The sequence below is a fragment of the Trachurus trachurus genome (assembly GCF_905171665.1).
Source record: "Trachurus trachurus genome assembly, chromosome: 7".
In the NCBI taxonomy this organism is placed as follows: domain Eukaryota; kingdom Metazoa; phylum Chordata; class Actinopteri; order Carangiformes; family Carangidae; genus Trachurus; species Trachurus trachurus.
The window spans coordinates 23,780,692-23,796,648 of record NC_139901.1 but is presented as its reverse complement, the minus strand read 5'-3'; the positions used below and the strand labels follow the sequence as shown (position 1 = coordinate 23,796,648).

General features: G+C 42.3%; 1 pseudogene across 1 annotated transcript; it reads left to right on the top strand.

Moving 5' to 3' along the window:
* The first annotated feature begins 1,689 nt into the window (after window positions 1-1,689).
* On the top strand, window positions 1,690-14,881 carry LOC310988499 (eukaryotic translation initiation factor 2D-like; annotated as a pseudogene). Its single transcript, XR_014596490.1, has 15 exons — window positions 1,690-1,931; window positions 2,756-2,946; window positions 3,032-3,115; window positions 3,206-3,296; window positions 3,383-3,488; window positions 4,359-4,645; window positions 4,937-5,054; window positions 5,132-5,177; window positions 5,270-5,376; window positions 5,497-5,634; window positions 10,856-10,945; window positions 11,511-11,606; window positions 11,825-11,945; window positions 14,511-14,685; window positions 14,803-14,881. The product of XR_014596490.1 is annotated as a eukaryotic translation initiation factor 2D-like (transcript).
* Window positions 14,882-15,957: the final 1,076 nt, after the last annotated feature.

Below are 15,957 nucleotides of genomic sequence, written 5' to 3'. Positions count from 1 at the left end.
TCCAGCTGTAGTGCTAAGTCTGTATAAAAACTGTATGAATAGTTCATAACAAATATTAAAAGCAGTAATGAGAGGGCAAGTAGCTGCTTGACAGTAGGCCTACTGTCTGGTACTGGTTAAAGGGATAGTTCACCCAAAATTCAAATTTCACTCATGTCGACTAAGGGTTGGGAGAAGTTTCAGACTCATCCGTGCCTTTTTGGAGTTACAGGGGAGTCCGCGCAGCACATTGCATATGATGGTAGCGAACGGGGCTCACTTTTTCGTCCAAAAAGACACCAAAAAACATCAAATACCTCCATACTGCTCGTCTGTAATGTCCCTCTTGTATTGAAGCCCCAACATGAGAAATTGTTCCGAGTCTATATTTTAAGCTTGTTTGTAGCGGAAGTTCCCAGTGTCCCAGGTCACGGCTCCGCCGGTGCGCGATTTGCACTACAGGCAGAGCAGTGAACTGAGACACTGGGAGCTTCCGCTACAAACAAGCTTAAAATATAGACTTATTTAATTTTTTTCGGAACAATTTCTCATGTCGGGGCTTCAATACAAGAGGGACATTGCAGATGAGCAGTATGGAGGTATTTGGATGTTTTTTGGTGTGTCTTTTTGGACGAAGAAAAGTGAGCCCTGTTCGCTACCAATGCAGTGCTGCGCGGACTCCCCCTGTAACTCCAAAAAGGCACGGATGAGTCTGAAACTTCTCCCAACCCTTAGTCGACATGAGTGAAATTTGAATTTTGGGTGAACTATCCCTTTAACCAGTACCAGACAGACAGTAGGCCTACTGTCAAGCAGCTACTTGCCCTCTCATTACTGCTTTTAATATTTGTTATGAACTATTCATACAGTTTTTATACAGACTTAGCACTACAGCTGGACTGTGGCACATCCTCAAGTGCTAAATGCTTAAATCTAGTCAGCACATAACCATTAAAATGTGTTGTTTGTGTATTTGTTTTTGTGCAGCTGCTGTTCCTTTGGTGCAACTGACTCAGACCCAGGTGGACGCCAGGAGTGAAGCAAAAGAGGAGAGCAGACCTAAACCTCACCTAAAGATTTTCTGTTCTCACGTGACTGATTAAATGTGCCAGATTTTGTATTTTTACAGTGTTTTAATTCAAAGTAGACTATATTGTTTTAAGTGCTGGCAACTAAAATTACATCAGGTGTTAGGCATTGATTAGTTAGGCTTAGGCTATTGTAAAAAAAAAAAAAAAAAAAAAAAACAGCTTTCCGGGATAGGCTACAGTCAGCAGATCCAAACTGGATTGGGCCCCCCTCAAAACAAGTGCTAAACTGCTCTCTTGGGAGCCACCTCCTCACTTTTTTTTTCTTTTCGCCCCTGCCCTTCAAAAAGTCTGTGCATGCCACTGTTTGGATGATGCCATGTCTTGACTTTATGAACTTTTCATTTGTTCTGTAGCCTATGTAAAACATATTAATTTGCAAAACAATAGTCATTTAACTGTAAATTCAAAAGTTTATAGCAGTCTACATTATTTAAGGATAAAGAATAGCTGTAATTTGTAGGCTACTGACATTGTCTATTTGACGAAATGTCCATATAATTTTCTTTCCACCACTGCTTTGAAATTTTAGGATCGATAACTTGAACATAGACACAGTATGTTAGATAAATTGCACTGCGGAACTGTTGCCGCGGTGCCGTTTCACGTCGGAATAAATATGTGGCGGACCATCGTACCCAGCGAGGAACAGCGGATAAGTCTGAAGCCAAAATAAGAAATAAATGTGTTAGTCAGTTCCTCGGGTTCACAGACGCTGTTTTGTGATTTATGTGACGGCTGACAACAGTTCCGGTATCTGAGGAGCGGGCATGTTGACTCGGTCGCTGTAGTTTATTTTTCTGAGAAGATGTTTGCCAAACCGTTCCGTGTCAAATCCAACACTGCGATTAAGGGCTCAGACAGGTGAGTCAGTGCTGTAACTGTAACGTTACATGCCTCGCTATCATATTCATCCACCTTTGCACTCATAGCCTACTGTCAATGTTAAAAAAAAAAGGCTATTGAGGTACAGGAGCTGTCCCCAGTGTGCTGCTCGTAAAACCTCATGTTTATCACCGAGACTCACACAGACCCAAGCAGTCTGTGTTTTAACTATGTTCACTTTCATGTAAATCCCAGCATCTGGACTGAGGTGAAAAAATCAGTTCATTCGTCTGAAGTGGGTTAGTGTTGAGCTGCTGAGTAAGGTTTTGTGTACTCCTGCAGTAACTGTATTAAATCAATCAGCAAGAGTTTGCACAGAAACCTAAGACATAGGCTACTGATATTTAACTCATATTTGAGAATGTCTAATAGCCTATAATATCCAATAGGAAGCTTTAGGGCTGCGATCATGGGTTATCAATTTTTTCATAATCGTTTCAAAAATACACATCATGACAGGGTTAGGGTCAATTATATCAAATTAGTTGCAGATGATAAATATAAATATTCTATTCATTTACTTGTTCATCAATCAATTAATTGCTGTAGACCCAGGATGAATTGGAGTTTAGTGGGTAAATCTTAATGTAATTTCATATCACTGAGACACACAGATCATTCAGTGTTCATCAGAAGGAGACACAGTATGCGATCAATAAGGTCAGCCTGTAAAGGAGTTCCATTTAATCGCTGTGCAATCTGAAGAAGTTACAGTTAACACGGCGTGGCTGGAAAGTGTGAAGAAAGTATTATGTGTGACGTTACCCACTGAATGAGACGTTTGTTTTTGTCGCTGTCTTTAGGAGAAAGCTCAAAGCTGACATATCTGCAGCCTTTCCTTTGCTCTCTGCTGATGAGCTGTCAGAGCTCGTCCCCAACAAAGAGGAAATAAATGTAGTGAAGATCTACGCGCATAAAGGAGAAGCTGTAACACTTTACGTTCTTCATAAAAATCCACTATTCTTTGAACTGGAGAAAAGACTTTATCCCACAGGTAATAATAATATAATATGAGTTGCTATGATGGTGTAGGCTTCCTAAAGTGTCTGATTTTAACTGTGTATTGTAATATTTTTTAGTATATGTCCTCTGGCGCTACCCTGCTCTCCTGCTAACATTCAGGACATGGCCTCCTGTACTTCAGAAGCTGATTGGAGGGGCAGGTACGCTCCTTTCTCTCAAGATCAAAACCCTTGACGGATGTCTAATACTGTACAGTATATTTAGACTAACAAGCACTGTGTTTCCCAAAGATCTCATGCTGCCAGGCGTAGTGGTGCCCTCAAGTGGCCTCCCAGATGTGAAACAGGGCGACTGCTGTTCTGTTACACTAGTGAACAATAGGTAAGCTGTTATAAAAGATTTGGAAAGACCTCTGACACATTCCTCTCAGAAAGTAAGTGCAATGCTGTTCTCCTGGTTGTTTGTAGAGCTCCAGTTGCAGTGGCAAGCTGTAATGTCCAGTGCAGAGATGCTCAGTTTGGGTATGAAGGGAAGAGGAGTGCATGTTCTCCACACATACATGGATAATCTCTGGTGAGTAGCTTTTATCCTCTCCACCTCTCCAAATGAGCTCATTTGCTGTTTTGATGAAAGTTGAGAAAAGATAAACACCAAATTACATTAAATGTATCTACTAATTTGACATAGGTATTTAAATGAACATGTTAAACAAAATAGCAATTAAATTCTCAGCTCTGTTCTTGTAAATTGTTGAAGTGTGACTACATGCACGCACATACACACACATACACATTTTATCATAGCGTCAGCTTTTGGTTCGTCATATGCATTGCTTTACTAAAATCTCTGTTACTGAAAAACAGTTTTCTCTATTGCAATCCCTCTTCGGGCCCTTTCAGTTTACCAGTAATCTCAATAATAAGCATACAGTATTGTTCTGTATTGTTGTCAGAACAACCAAGGTTGTCAAGATATGCATGAACTAGTAACAACTGAGAAAAACATGATCTGATGTATTGGACTGGTACCCAATACAATCCTCACACACATGTGGACAGATGATGAGGTCCCTTGATGAATGTCAACAACACCCTGACATGTGAGTTTTAATGAGTTGTGTATTGTTTTAAGAACCTTGATGAAGATTATGGGAGGATAGGAGGATTATACATTGTTTATGTGTATTGCTCATTTCCACTCTCCTTGGCCGAGCTTCAACAAATGTTTCTCTGTCCATCACAAGTTAACTGGCAACACTTCTGTCTCATTTATCAAAATACTTCACGTCATTTTTTCCATTGTTATTATATTCTATCATTCTCTGAAAAATGTGTCGATCTACAGTGTAAGAAATCATAGACGCCAAGTCACGCATCTTTGCAGCTCTACGGCCAAGAAACCTTTGCACATGTGGTTATGTGGTTTGTTGTATCTGTTTTTTAGGGCTTTTGGAGACAAGTCATGTCCTCCCTCTCTACCGGATGCAGAGGATGAAGGAAAAGAGGTGAATGGAGATGAATATGAGGATGATGAGGAGGAGGAGGAGGAGGTGGAGGACAGAAAAGAGCAAGTTGAAAGGCATGTGAAGGAGGAACAGGGCGCCGGCGAGGTCACAGATCAAGTCTGCGCTGGTGTTGAGGAGCTGAAATTGGCTGAACAGAAGGAAGAGGAAGGTGAAAAGGGCAATGAGGAAGAGGAGGAGAACGAAGATGATCAGAAAACACCACAAGGTACCAGATTTAGTCATATCTCACATTATGTTTATTAAAAATTAATTTAAAAAGAACCTTCAAGTACTGACCATTAATCTGCTTTTGATAAAACTATGATTTATAATTTCCGTTGTATCTGATTCAATTCCAGTTTTCACACATTCACATAATGAATGATCACAGGGTCAATATGGTTGTTGTTTATTTGTATGAACTGGAGAATTTGTTGATGATGTGACAAGATTGGAGCCTGTTGTGAGGGAAACGGATGTGACTCCGGTGTGACTAAGGTGTTACCTAATTTCTCAGAGATGATGGATGCCCTGCTGGTGCAGTGTTTCCTGCATGCTCTAAAGAGCAAGGTGAAGAAGTCAGAGCTCCCTCTGCTGACAAGTACATTTCTTCGCAACCACATGTTCTCCTGCTGGTAAACTACAGATCATCTTTTAAGATGTGCTCGGGGACAATTGAATTCAGTACTGAAATTATTTTGTATTATTTCAGCCCAAATGGAAAGCAACTGGACATCAAGAAATCCAGCTTTAAAAAGGTATACCCATTATCCAGATTATAACCTTTATATGCACAAATGGAGTACTTTATAACTCCCTCTGTAAATCTGTTCACACTTTCTTCCAACAGCTGTCAAAGTTTCTTCAGACCATGGAGCAGCAGTACAGACTTGTGCGAGTGAAAGAACTGACGAAAGGGGTGGAGAGCATTGTTGAGGTGGACTGGAAAAACCGAGAGTGAGCCAAGCCCTGCTTCAATTTAAAGAAATCCTTGGGTGAGATTCAAACGCACAACCCACCCACATTCAGCATGAATAACCCTGTGCTTCTCCTTTTTGTACGACTTAAACTTTCTAGACTGCGTTCCTTCAACGTTCCTGAGGAGACAGGCATTGGAGGGGAAGAGGAAGAGGCTCCATATCATCCTCCTGAGATAACAACTTTATACTCTGTCCCTGCTCGGCTGGAGCCTCTCTTTCTGGATATAAAGAAGAGGTGTGTGCACTTTTACTTATCTTCTAACAGCAGGGGGATGTAGCAGAGAGTGCTGAAACTTGTGTACATCCACAAGTTTCAGGTTTACCTCAGTGAGACACTAAATCCGTACCAGCTGCAGGAGGTCTGAGCTGCCACTGACATCAACCTCTGACCCTCTTGAAAGGGGATAACACAATATTCCCAAGACACATGTCACAAAATTATTAATCATAAACATTTCCCAAAACAAGTCTACTCATTTACTACTCCCTTAAGAATAGACACAGATTTGTTTTCTGTCTTATTTCTGACATTGATGAATCAGTTATGTCATTACTTACAGCTGCAAGTTATCGCATCTATAAAGTTTGAAGGATTGTTACAGAGAAAGTGGCGTGTGGCATTCATCAGCATGAACAAAACAGGTCCCTAAACCTGGAGCTGACCATCTCATCCTCTCTACACATTAGCTTAGCAACAGCAATTTTAGTGTCAGTTTGATAGCATTATTTATTTGGTTTGGTCCATAATAAGAAACACAATACCAGGAAATGGTACCCACATTAATGTCATTTCATGATACATATAGTAGAGTCACTAAGTCAGACATCTGTTATCCAGTGGGTAAACTGTTGAAATTACAAATCTTTGCATGTTCAGAGATATCCATCCATCTTCAACCGCCTATCCGAGATCAGGTCGTGGGGGCAGCAGATCCATCCATGAGCCCAGACTTCCCTTTCCCCCGGAGACATTGGCCAGCTCAAAAAAACAAAAACATTTTGGCCACTTGTATCCGCAACCTTGTTCTTTTGGTCATGACCCAAACACAGCTGCTGCTTTAGGAATACAGGGATTGGATGACCCTGAGGAGTGACCCTCACCCCATGCTCCCACAGGACCTCCCACAGAATATCCCGGGGGACCCAATCATACGCCTTCTCCAAATCCACAAAACACATGAAGACTGGATGAGAATATTCCCAGGCTACCTCAAAGTGACCTGCAAGAGTGAACAACTGGCCTGATGTTCCACAACTGGGATGAAATCTGCATTGTTCCTCCTCAATCAGAGGTTCGACAATCGGCTGAACCCTCCTCTCCAGCACATCAGAGTAAATATTTCCCGGAAGGCTGAGTAGTGTGATACCTCTGTAATTGGTACACACTCTCTGGTCCTCCCCTTCAACACTGTCCCAGACTTCCACGCAATGTTGAAATGTTGAAAAGGCATGTCATCCAAGACAGCCCCTCAACATCCAGAGCCTTCAGTAACTACGGGCAGATCTCATCAACCCCTGGGGATTTGCCGCTGTGGAGTTGTTTGAGTACCTCACCTTAACCCTAACCCTCGTCCTAACCCTTGTCCTCCAACTCTGCCTCTTCCTCATAGGGTGGATTTGATGGCCAGTTGGGTTGAGGAGTTCCTCAAAGTGTTCCTTTCACCACCCTACGACCTCCTCGGTTGCGTTCAACAGGGTTCCATCCTTGCTGTACACAGGGTAGATGGTCCCTGCTTCCCCCCCTGAGGTGGCGGATGGTTTTCCAGAATGACTTGGTGCCATCTAAAAGTTCTTCTTGATGCTTTCTCCGAACTCCTCCCAAACCTTCTTCTTTGCCTCCCTCATGGCTGAGGCTGCCACCCCTCAGGCCTGTCTCTCCTGGGACAACGTCTCCCAGAAGACCTCCTTCAGTCGCACGGCTTCCCTGACCACCGGTGTCCGCCATGATGCCAAGGGTTGGGCATCAAGGGTTGGGCATCATGGGTGTACTTAAACACTAAAAGGTGAAGTTCTCTTGGATAGAGCCACCACCAGATGGTGATCGGTTGACAGCTCAGCTCCTCTCTTTACTCAAGTGTCCAGAACATGCAACCTCAGGTCAGGTGATATGATTTCAAAATCATTGACCTTCAGCCTAGGGTGCTCTGGTACCATGTCCTCTTATGAGCATCCTTATATTCAAACATAGTGTTCATTATGGACAAACCATGCCCAGCACAGAGGACAACAATAAACACCCATTTGGGTTCAGATTAGGCAGGTCGTTCCTCTTGATCACGCCCCAAGTGTCTCCATCATTGCCCATGTGTGCATGGTCCCCTCTAGGACCCCACCCAGCATTTCCTGGAAGGCCGAATACTCTGAATTACTCTTCGGCGCTGTTATGCCCAGCTCATTGGAGAGCATAACCACAGAGGGAGGACCACACAGTTGCCAGTTAAAGTAACCACAAAGTTGTTAAAGGATAATTTCCGTTTTTTACAACCTGGACCTTATTTCTAGCATAAAATAAGATCATTTTACTCACCCAGACAACTTTGGTGTCATTTGGAGTTGTTTTGACGAAATTAGCCCGGCGCGTATATCCGTATAATGCGAGAACACGGGGCACGCAATGCAGCCTCTAAATAACACATTATCCGCCGCAAAACTCGTTCATTTCGCCAATATTTTGTTATGATACACTAGTGCTATTCCCCTCCGAGCCCGTGGTGGCATGTTATCAACATCCTGCGCCTGTAGGTTGACTACTAACCTCTGATCTGGATGATGTCATCTCCGACCGTTGCCCTATGCCGCTGCCGGCTAACTTGCTACCGCTAATGCTATGGTTCGTTTCTGCGTGTTTCTGACTTGTCAGAACAAAATGAGCAGCTGGATGAAGTTCAGCTTCCACAGGCTTCCTCTCCTCAACCTGGACTCACTAAAGCTCCGGCTAGTTGAGCTAAAAATGGACCTGAATGCCAAAGCAGAATGATTATTAAATGAGCCGGGCAGCGGTCGGAGATGACATCATCCAGATCAGAGGTTAGTAGGTCAACCTAGAGACCCGGATGTTGTTAACATGCCACCACGGGCTCGGAGGGGAATAGCACTAGTGTATCATAACAAAATATTGGCAAAAGAACGAGTTTTGCGGCGGATAATGTGTTATTTAGAGGCTGCATTGGCGTGCCCCGTGCTCTCGCATTATACGGATATACGCGCCACTCCACTGGGGCTAATTTCGTCAAAACAACTCCAAATGACACAAAGTTGTCTGGGTGAGTAAATGATCGTATTTTATGCTAGAAATAAGGTCCAGGTTGTAAAAAGCGGAAATTATCCTTTAAGTGTGTGTGTGCAATCATAAAGAAGGAAGGAAGTCTCCACCACTGCAATTGGACACAGTGGAGCTGGCCCGATATTCTGGTTGGGCTTGCCAGTCAGCTGGCATGTACGACATGTATTACAGTACGCCAACACATCCCACTCCAGCAAAGGCCAGAAGAAATGTCGAAGCACACAGTCGTAAGTCTTCTTAACCCCCAAGTGACCAGTAAGGCCATCGTGCGCAACACTTAGCACAAGGTTTCTGAACTTAAAGTGCACCACCACCTGTGTTACCTGGTCCAACTGCACACCACCCACCACACGCCTCCATTTCCTCAGCAGCACTCCATCTTGCAAAAAATAACCATCAAACAATCCCTGCCTCACACTCTCATGACCAACCACATTAAACAGAGGCACGAGCGTACGTAGGGTCACCGGCCTGCTCTGCACCCAGTTCTTCCCTGCTGACAAATGAAGCTCGAACCTCAACCTCAAACACCTGAAAACACACCTGCAAGGAAGCGCAATGATCAGGCCCACACCCCTGTCCTGAACTGGCCCTACTCATTGCCCGAGTGACCACACAAGCAGGGACAGCTTTAGGATGCTGCCTTGCACGCTCATGCTCGGTGAGTGGTCAAGTGATGCTGTAACTACCAGCAGTGGTGCAACATCACTCCAAACCCGTGCCCCAGCCAAGTCGCTGCCCAGGACAACGTCCACTCCACCCATAGACAACGCTACGCACCCCAATGACGACTTCACCTTCAACCAGACCAGAAAACAAGTTCAGTCGGTGCAACGCACAGACACTGGAACTAAGCTAATGCCTAACACAGGAGTTGAATTACCAGTGTCTGAACCAGCTGAAAAAGGCAGCAGCCCCTCCAGGATAAACTCTGATTTTCCCCAGTATCTCGCAAAATCCTGACTGGTTTTCTCTCCCCCTCACCAAGAGACACAAAGCCTTCCGTCCCAAAGGGAACATAAGCCTCCTCAATCTTCTGCAGCCCCCGGTGGCCAGTCTGTAGGGCCCCACTTGGTCCCCAAATGTCGACACTGGGGCAACAAAAGCCGCAGATTTCACATACTCGGAACCAGCAGACCCATTTGACTTTTGTTGTGGCCTTCACCCTTGAATAAACTGTGCCATCCGCCGTGCTAAGAGCAGAATATGCTTCCTGAGCCTACCTGTGAACTCACAGCATCAAAGCCCTATCAGCGTCCGGCCACCCCCTGGTGTCGACCACGCGCTCAAACAGAGAAAATAACGTGTCTGGGTCCCTTTTATTGAACTTAGGCAGCGAATGCAAATTGCCAGCAACATTAAAACCAGAAGAACCAACAGCTTGGCCTGGCACACCAGCCCCCAAGAGAAACTCTGCTCGAGCTTTAACCTCTCCCTTTCCAAGGTTACCTGCACGTCTGCCTCCCTGGCCTTCTGTGCTAGCTCTGTCTGCAGCCTTTCATACTCCAATTGAAAGCGCAACCTCTCCCTTTCCATCTCTGCCTTCTCTTTCTCCAGCTGCATAAATTGCTCAAATGACAGCTTCTCAAGAACCCCTGGGAGTGTTGCACCAGGAGGAAGTTTACTCTGCTCAAGCTCCAAAACCCCCCATGACACTAGCATCCCCTCAACAATGACCCTCAGAGCAGCTTTCTTAGGCACAGGCTTCTTCCAACCGAAATGCACAGCTAAGTCAACTAGATCTGTTTTCGCAAACTGAGACAACGTACCACGACCCGGCCGCTTCAAAAACTCAGCAACCAATGGATTCTTATGCTCCTTCAACATGGTCCACACAACCCGACACTTCTCCAACCAGTCAAAACCCTGTGCCCGTAGCACAGCCTGCAACAACCTGAGAAGAGAAGCTCAGCGCAATAGCCACACAAAAGCAAGAAATAAACCTGAAATAAACATGTTTGCATCCTACAATATACACTTGTCCCTTTTACAAATTAACATGAAATAGAAAAGCAGATAAATATATAGTAGTCAGTTTTGCCATTTCAAGGTCTTTATTTTTTAGCTGGAGTAGCGTTACAAAAAACCTGTCAATTGAGCTGAAGATGCTTTGATGAAATTCTCACATTTGGACATTTATTATTATTCTCACGTGTGCTTTGGTTCCCTGCAGGAAAGGAGCAATTCTGCAGCCTGCTGAAGTGAGAAGTATTATTACTGAATATGTGAAGAAGAATGAACTGGTGGACGAAAATAATAAAAAGTAAGGAGGGGCTTTAATTCAGTTTGAGTGTTTTCTTGTATTCCATGCCTTTGTCTCATGTTAAGAAGTTTTACAATTTAAAGTTAAAGAAGGATTTCATTTATTAATTTTACGATCAAACTTTATCTGTCAGCTGATGTATTGTAAGAGAAAGGAAAACGTATTAACTAAACTAACTAAAAACGTATTATTGACATGATCAAGCTCAGTTTGGGTTTAGATTAACCACCATGTGGGGTTTTCCATTACTAGACACAGTGGTAAAAGGGAAGACTAATAGCCGCTGCAGAAACATGGAGATGACCCCAGGCCATGTGATGTTGTTATAATTGGCTAAAATGCTTAAATGTGACTCTGAAACTGACGAGACATCGCATGTTTCTTTTTAGGTCATAGACATTTGGGCATCATCATGTGAAACAATTTGATAATGAGCGATAGAAGAAATTAAATAAAATCTCTCATTGACTTGGCATATGTTAAAAAGACAGTGTGTTTCCTGTTCCTGATGCTATGCATCAACTATGTGCTGTGTTGACTTCAATACTTTTCCCCTCTCTGACAGTTATGTGACCATCAACCCAACTCTTTGTGACTGCTTGCTGGAGAAATCAGAGTACCAGGAGGTGGAGTCTCTCAAGTGGGATGACCTCTTCAGCAGGTTATGATTTAATGTTATTATTTTATTTATCCTTTTCTAAGTAACCACATTATGAAACAAAAATGTTGCTGTTTCCCATTCACTCAACCTTTGAATACCTTCATACCACCATTAAAATTAATGTTTATTAAAATCATGGGCATTAAAAATGCGATCTAGCAAAGTCCTTTGCAGGTAAATCAGCCTATATCTCTGTTATATAAATGTCATTTTCACAGGACATTGGGAAGAATGCAGGAGTGTTACCAAGTTGTGTTCCCCGGACATACACCCATAATAAAGAAGGGACACATCGAGCTCATAGACATCTCTGTGGCTTCTCGAGGCTCCAATAAGAAGGTGACAACTTAAGATACAATCTATTATAGTCCCTAGTAGAGCAGTGGTGTTTTTGAATTTATTATACTATATATTGGACAGTTTAAAGTTCACTGCCATGCTAAATATTCTATGAACGTAATAGAAATGCATCTTATTGTTGCAGACACATTTCACTTATCACAAATGTGACTAAGTTGTTGTGGTGCCTCATGAGAAGTCAAGGGGTCAGCAGAGACATAAGACTTCATCCTCTGGGGACAGTTAATGTCTGCACAAAGTTTCCTGGCACTCCATCTGGTAGCTTTTCAAGTCCTTTGAATTTGATCTGACAGACTAATGTTTCTGGTCCTGTTCACACCTGGTATTAATATCCATCTCAGGGGATCCGATCTTCCAAAGTTGAAAGATGCATTGATATTTAATTTCAGATTTGATCACATTCGGATGTGTCCTTCACATTGATGGACCGCCCTCTCTACGGAAGGCCCCTGCCACAGTCTAATAGTTTACTATTTCATTGGGTCAATTTCACTGTAAGGTTGTGTGTAAAAAATGGATTCACTCAGCCCCTACATACCCCACTTGCTCTCTCTCTCTCTCTCACTCACACACACATTGACAAGGGACCTGTCTAGCTTGAAAATGTTCATTTCGTCTGTTAGTTTTACTATTTCTTCAAACAGACAAATAAGTTATAAGATATGTCTTCTGACGAAGACTGCAGGTTTACAGTCCAAACATGTAAAGGTAAAAGAACATCTCCTAACTTATTTGTCTGTTGTCTGAAATAGTAACCCAAGGGACCTGTCTGTCATAGTCGGCCTGTCTAAAAACAGCAGCAGAAGTTTTTCGTTTGAGTTTGGGAACAGACAGGAAACTGTTGAGGGTGAGAGGTGGATGTTGGGTTAGGGTTTGCTTGTGAGCACTTGAACTTCCACGTCAACAGCTCATGCTCTATCAACGCTGGACAGATGTTGTGCCCACCATGTGTTGTTAAGGACTCACAATTCACCGTGAGAACAGAAACTGATGTAGATAGACAGATGAGTACAAGTGAAGCACATCATACACACCAGCATTTGAAGCAAGCAGGGATGAAACCTAATGCCTGATAAATGTTTTGAATTACAGCAAGCTGTTGCACACGGAGTTGCTCAATATCTTGCAGTGGATGTACCCCAGGGTGAAATGTCAACCAGCCATGTTATTTAGACAGGAGCTCTGATTTACTTCAAGAGAAAATCTTGCTCCATGCTAAAAGCAAGACCACATGCTTAATTTAGAACCATCAAGCTGGTAAAATGCCAAAACTGCACAAAAATTCAAACATATTTACCACAAGGTCAAACTTGACAATGATGAAAGAAAAGGACATTTTGGGGAAAGTGGAACCAAAGTTGGCAGGCCCCATAGCTAACGACCTTGAAATGCAAGTGATACAGTTTCGCGCAGATGACCAGGTTTTCCAAGTTTATGTTGTGGGCAAAGGATTCAAAGTTCATAATGGTAAAGGTTAAACAGACAGATAACTTCATCATTCTCATGAATCTGATTACTGTACCAATGATTTTTTCCTGTCGAGTCCTCTGAATGTACGATTCATCTTAATGTCAGGTTAAAGGTGTGTGACCTCCTAGTGTTCTCACACAACATCGACATTTGTGAGGAATTAATGCAGAAGCTTAGATGCTCAACCGACAACAAACGCATGTTGCACAGATGTCCTTAGCCTCCTGGATCAGATTCTCTGCAGGAACACTTTAAAAAACAAATTTTAGGTACATTACGTGTTTTTGGATGACAATGTAAAATATAAGCTGCGGATTACAACTGACAGAACCAAACTGTAAGTTTCAGTAGCAGCTTTTTAAGATTTCATTAAAATATACTGGCTTACAAATTGGGTAAAGTGACAGGTTATGATTTTATTGTAATGAACCATTCATCATGCGTAGTTCAGTTAAAGGAGAACAGACACCAAAATAAAGCTGTGGTTCTTTTGGATTTTGCAGAAAATTGCAGCTTTCTGATCCAAGAGGCAGCCCAAGGATTTCTTTGGGATATTTCTCAGGCCATTATCCATCCCTATGTGACACCCGTCACATCACCATGTGTGTAATCAGCAAACATTTACAACATCAATGCATCATTTTAAAATGGGAACTCTTTTGTACTTGATAGAAATACACGGTTGCCCAAAAAGATGGAATAATTTTGTTTTCAAACACTCTTTTTATTCCTATTATAAAGGTTATAAAAATATTGTATTTCAACTTTATGGGCAACCCTGTATATCCAAAATGTACCTCTTTACCAAGGGGCAGCATCACAGCACTAGAAAGCAAATATAAGGAATTGTAAAAAAAAAAAAAAAAAAAAAAAAATTATGAAACTACACCAAACAAAAAAGAACTGTTAATGTAAAAAGTTTTTTTTTTGTTTTTCAAAGAAAATCCCTGACTTGAACTGAGATGAGTTGTTATGAAATGATTGAATGAATGATGTTGTATCTGCAGGAAGTTCATCTATTAGCCTGGTTGAGTTGTTGCTTTGGCTTTAATTGTGTCTGTGTACTATCTTTAGGTAACTATGGTAAAGAACCTGGAAGTGTACTGTCTGGATCCTGCAGCCGTGGCCACAGCTTTGCAGCACAGAGTCCAGGCCAGTACCGTCCTACATCCCATCCCAGGGGCCAAAGATCGAGTCATGGTTCAGATCCAAGGCAACCAGATTCACCAAGTTGGCAATTTGCTGTTAGGTTTGAAACTTAATAATACTTCAAATATCATTCTCATAATTTATCTCAATTGTTTCTGTCAATTGCTTCATTTGCATAAATACATTTAGTTTCTCTAATCTTTTATTTCAATTTCAGATCACTATCAAATTCCTCGCAAGTACATCCAAGGACTGGACAAAGCTCTAAAAGGTGGCAAGAAGAAGTAGCATTGCTACCTGCTACAACAGCTGCTTACTGTCTTCAATGCTTTAAAGCTGCTTTATTGTGTGTAAACACAACATGTAATAAAGGTGATTCACTGTCAACTAATGCTCAACTAAAATCTATGACTGAAGTCGTTATTGTTTTATCGATTTGATTTGGCTCCAAACAATATCTCAAAGAAAAGTTACAGAGGGTCACTCAACGCAGATCATTTCACTAGCAGGTAATTGGTTTCTGGCGGTGAAAGAGTAGAAGAGGAGAAAACCATCTCAAGTTTAGACATATAAACATTGATAAGATCACAATAAATAGAAACTATCAATCCCAAAACAAATCCAGTTTCACAATAGAAACTACCAAAAAACAAGCAATTGAGATATTACTCATGACAATAAAAGGCAAAAAAATAAATAATAACAGTCAGATGCGTAGCCTAATATTAAAGCAGATATCAGCTTCACGGCCGTTTCGGCTAATGCTGCGTTCAAGGCAGGCTTTTGAAACCGTAAGTTACAGCTTCAAGTCACAACTACGACTTGGTAGCGTTCCAGGTAACCCGTAGCTCGTGTTTTTACCATCCTGTTGTCTGTGAAAGTTCCCTATAACGGCCACTCGTAACTTCCGACCCGTGAACTCGTACCAGATCGAACTGGTATGACTTCACAGGAAGGAAAAACACAAAGTACGAGTTTCTTTGAACGCACCATGAGTTAGCAGCCCCCGCCCTTGTCAGGCATCAATTGGTCCTCGTGCTACGTCACCACATTCACGCGCATCCCTTGGCTGCACACACAGCCCTTCATGCCGTTCTCTCTCCTCATTGGATAACACTTGTATCCCACAAGGAAAATTTTCTCCTCGGGTTACAGCAGAGCAGAGTGACGGAGAGACTCGTGTTTAGGCTGAAATACTTCATGTAAGTGATTGCTGACGGAAAATAGGACTATTTAGGACTTATATTAACAAAAACATTCCACTGATATCTGCTTTAACTAATAATGGGTGGACAAATAAGTTATTAAAAACAATAACAGCTAGGTAATTTGACAATTCACACCAATAATTAGCAGAGCAGACATGATAAAT